Source organism: Delphinus delphis, chromosome 13 (genome assembly GCF_949987515.2).
Source record: "Delphinus delphis chromosome 13, mDelDel1.2, whole genome shotgun sequence".
Classification (NCBI taxonomy): Eukaryota; Metazoa; Chordata; class Mammalia; order Artiodactyla; family Delphinidae; genus Delphinus; species Delphinus delphis.
In genome coordinates, this window is record NC_082695.1 from 78,901,613 (window position 1) to 78,906,127 (window position 4,515).

The window sequence follows — 4,515 nt, forward strand, 5'->3', positions numbered from 1 at the left end:
CCTGCCACATGGAGAAACCATGTCTGTAGAATGATTCCAAGCTCTGAGAGACAGAGATCTGAAATGAAAAGACAGAAATGATGGCATGTCTATTTTTTTTTAAGTCCTGTTTAAGACAAACCAACCAACCAAAATCTCTAGCTGTATTTAATATATATTCACACTTATACTTTTTAATTTTTTTTTTTTTTGGCTGCGCCATGTGGCATGCAGGATCTTAGCTCCCCAGCCAGGGATCGAACCCGTGCCCCCTGCAATGGTAGTGCAGAGTCTTAACCACTGGACCACCAGGGAATTCCCCCATTCTTGTACATTATACAATTATTTTAAATATGTTATTTTGAGATACATTTATACCTTTGACTGAAATTTTTCTGTAGGCTTAGAGATGGAAATAGGTGTTGGTACTAATTATATCTCAGTGACTAGCATTATTTTTGACACTAATCAATGGTTGGTAAATGAATGCAAATATATTAAGCTATTATTGAACAACTTTAATTATCATCATAGTATTAATAAGATTATGGTTCAGATGAGATTTATCTTCTTTACTTTTCTAAAAATAGCTCTACTATATGCTGTATTTAGAATCATATGTGCCTCATAAATTAGGATGAACAGGTTTTAGTTTAAAATTGTATATACATGCCAAGGATATGAGACATATATATTATTCTTTATATGTCCTCTTGTTAAAAAAATCTACCTCATAAAATTATATGTATAGTAAAAGAAAAGAAGGAAAATGTGAAGGGATAAAGTAAAAGGGAAATTCAAGGTGAAAATGTGGTCTCTTAAGAATATATATGAGAGAACACTATTAATCATTGTTATAAATTACCAAAGTTACTGACTTTGTAGGATAATCAGAAATATGAAGAAGAGAAACTGTAACAGCTTTCTTAACAGTTTATTTTTAAATAATTTTATTCTAGTGGCTTATAGTATTTTTGTTTACACTGTAAAATAATTTTAACCTATAAATTGAAAATGATAACCATCATCACCCAAAATAATTTAGAAAAATTTATTGACAGAACAGGTCACAGACATTTTTAGTAAACATAATAATATGAGTAACTGAAAAGTACTATATTTTGAAACATGAAATTCTAATATTAGAATACATAGCATGATTGAAAGTTTTGATATGTTTTAGTTAGAATACAAATGTGTTTTGTAAAAAATTAATATAGGATACAGCTTTATTGTAACCTTTATTCATTAATTAAAGCTTGCTTTATGCTAGGTCCTATCACCTCATTTGCATTCAAATGCATTATATATATATATATATATATATATATATGAGAACAAGATAAACTTAATTTTACTAGTTAATATGGTCCTAATACAACTACATTACACTAATATTTTTATCAAAATTTTTTGTCTCCAAAGAGATTTTTTTATAGAATATCTCCATTTATATATAATATTTTCTTATGTATGTTGAGAAAATAATACTGATCCTTTCTGCTAACTTTATGATTAAAATATAACTGCCATAATTAAAATGTAGTCGTAATTTAAATAGGAAAAGTAGCATGGTGTTGTGGTTATAAAAAACAGGTTTTGAGGTCAATTCGTCTAGATTTAAATCCTGTCTCCTATAGTTACTACTGACCTGATATGGGGCAATCTTTATAAGCATCATTTTTTTAATATGCAAAGTGGTAACATTGATGTTCCTTAGAACATATTGGTTGGAGTAAATGAGATGGTGAGTACAAGATAAATGGAATATTTTTAATGCTCTGATAAATTGCAATTTAAAGATAAATTGCTACATTTTTTTAAAAATTCAAAATGCTATACAAAATTTCTGCTTCTAGGAAAACGGAGATGTACTTTTTCTTATTTCTCTCAATAAGTAAAACTTACAACCTTGGCTGTTATACCTTAAAAAATTAAGAACATGCCAAACAGTGGAAAGAAGACAGACCATATCCTTCATGAATACAGATGTAAACATTGTTAAAAAAGTATTTGCAAAGAAAATTCAGAAATGTATAAAAAAAATTACATACCATGACCAAGTGGGGTTTATTCCAGACATGCAATGCTAAATCAATACTTTAAGACCAATCAATGTAATCCAAAAGAGGAAAGACCACATGATCTGATTAATCAATGCAGAATAAAGCACTTGATTAAATTCAACACCCATTCAGAGTGGGAAAAAAATGTTTGCAAACAACATAGCTGACAAAGTACTAGTGTCCAGAAAATATAAAGAAGTCTTAAAACTCAAAATTAAAAATAAAACAAAAAAAATCCAATTAGAAAATACATGAAGAAACATTTTAACAAATACATACAGATGGTTGAAAAACACATAAAAAGATGTTCAAATTCATTTGCCACTAGGAAAATACAATGAAAACCACAGCTAGATATCATTCCACCCTCATTAGAATGGCTAGAATTTAAAACAAACAAACAAAAAAGGCAAAAAAGCAACATCAATCTGGCCAAGCAAATGAAGGAGAGCCTGCAAAGACTGAAAGAATAAATTGTATCAAAGAATAAGACTGATTATGACAAATGGGACTAACAGAACAATCAGGATGAAGACTGAAATGGACTGTTGGACTTTTTTTGTTTTGTTTTGGTTTTTTTTTTTGCGGTACGTGGACCTCTCACTGTTGTGGCCTCTCCCGTTGTGGAGCACAGGCTCCGGATGCACAGGCTCAGCGGCCATGGCTCACGGGCCCAGCCGCTCCGCGGCATGTGGGATCTTCCCAGACCGGGGCACGAACCCGTGTCCCCTGCATCGGCAGGTGGACTCTCAACCACTGCGCCACCAGGGATGCCCAGTTCTCCTTTTTTCAGGAAAGTAGTAGATAAGAATGCCAGTGGAGAATGAAATGGAAGAGTTTATGATAATAAAGTTATGAGTAGAGGTTAGGCATGAAATATCAATCTGGGATGTGAGGGATAAAAAGAACTCAGGAAATGAAGCAGTTAGGGCCTCCCTTGGGTTTAGGGTCATGATTTTCAAAAGACCAGCCATTGTGATTATGTACTTTTCTCTAGACATACCTAGCTGCATGTACCATGCTGATTAAAGAACATAGTTCAGTTTAAGTTACCAATCTAGCAAGTGAAGAAAGAGAGTTCAGAGTGTGGCAGGGGAGTGAATACGATGACTGGTCATGGAATTTAAATTGGTTAAATAGGAAAGTAAGAACATACACGATAAGAAGTAGGATAAAAGCATAGTAGATACAAAGGAATTATGGGTTTTTAGCGTTTACATGCTGGAAGGACTAGGTGAAAATAGGAGCTGGTCATCAAAATGTGGGATACTTGAAGACGAATTTATGCAGAGATTGATGTTAATAATGACATGGTCTAGGAATTACCATGAAAGGAAGAGGTGAATGCCTTGTGGATTCCAAAATCATTTGAGGAGTAGGATTGAAAAAATTGGGGATCAAGTTTATATGTATATCAATAACATAATGAATTAGGACAGGAAGTGATCAATAAATAATTCTTAATTTAATGAAGGAATGTAAGTATAAATGGGTATGAATATAAGTATGAAGGCCTGTCACACAGTTATGGTAAATAATTATTTGCCACATTATTAATAATTTTATAATTATAATATCTTAGTTATACTAATTATTATTAATTATTATTATTATTGTTTTTGTGTGTGTGGTACACGGGCCTCTCACTGTTGTGGCCTCTCCCGTTGCAGAGCACAGGCTCCGGATGCACAGGCTCAGCGGCCATGGCTCACGGGCCCAGCCGCTCCGCGGCATGTGGGATCTTCCCGGACCGGGGCACGAACCTGTGTCCCCTGCATCGGCAGGCGGACTCTCAACCACTGCGCCACCAGGGAAGCCCTATTATTAATTATTAATAAGAAGAGAAGAAGTACAGGCTACTGTAAAAATTTTTTTTAAAGACCTTACTTCGAAAGTTAGGATATTCTTCATAGCGAATAAATAATTTGAGGTCATATTTTTACAGTAAGTAAGAGTTTAAGTAGGACCGGAGTCTGAGAGAATCCCAGTAGAGAACGTGTACGAAGAGAACAGCAATAGATTTGACAACTTTGAGGATGGAAAGAAGGTTAATTTGCTGATGTAAAGTAGCAGGGAGAAAAGAGGCATATGATAGATTTGGCTCAGAACATGGTAAGTGTTAGAGACTTGGCTAAAAATTTTACGTTTCATCCAAAATGCAATGGAATATTTTAGATGCGTTTGGAGGAAAGAGAACTTTCCTGAAAGGTGTAAATTCCTAAGGATTCTGTCTCTCTTGTGTTGCTCTAATCCTCCACTGACATTTACTATTAGTTGTAGAATTAGTAAGAGGCACCCCAGTGAGTCTCTCAAGTTATATATACAGCCCTCTTATTGTGTGTAAGCAACTCACTATCAGTAAATAGTATTACTGGTGCAGGCCTTTAGGATGATGCCTTTTTCTGCCTGTTGGTTCAGGAGCAGGAAATCTTCCAAATGGCCAGGTATCAATCTCAATATCGAATTTAAC

General features: G+C 33.9%; 1 non-coding gene across 1 annotated transcript; it reads right to left on the reverse strand.

Annotated features, from left to right (window-relative positions):
- Nucleotides 1-221: 221 nt before the first annotated feature.
- TRNAG-ACC (transfer RNA glycine (anticodon ACC)) lies at nucleotides 222-294 on the reverse strand. The gene has a single exon. It is a non-coding gene; the product is annotated as a tRNA-Gly (tRNA).
- Nucleotides 295-4,515: the final 4,221 nt, after the last annotated feature.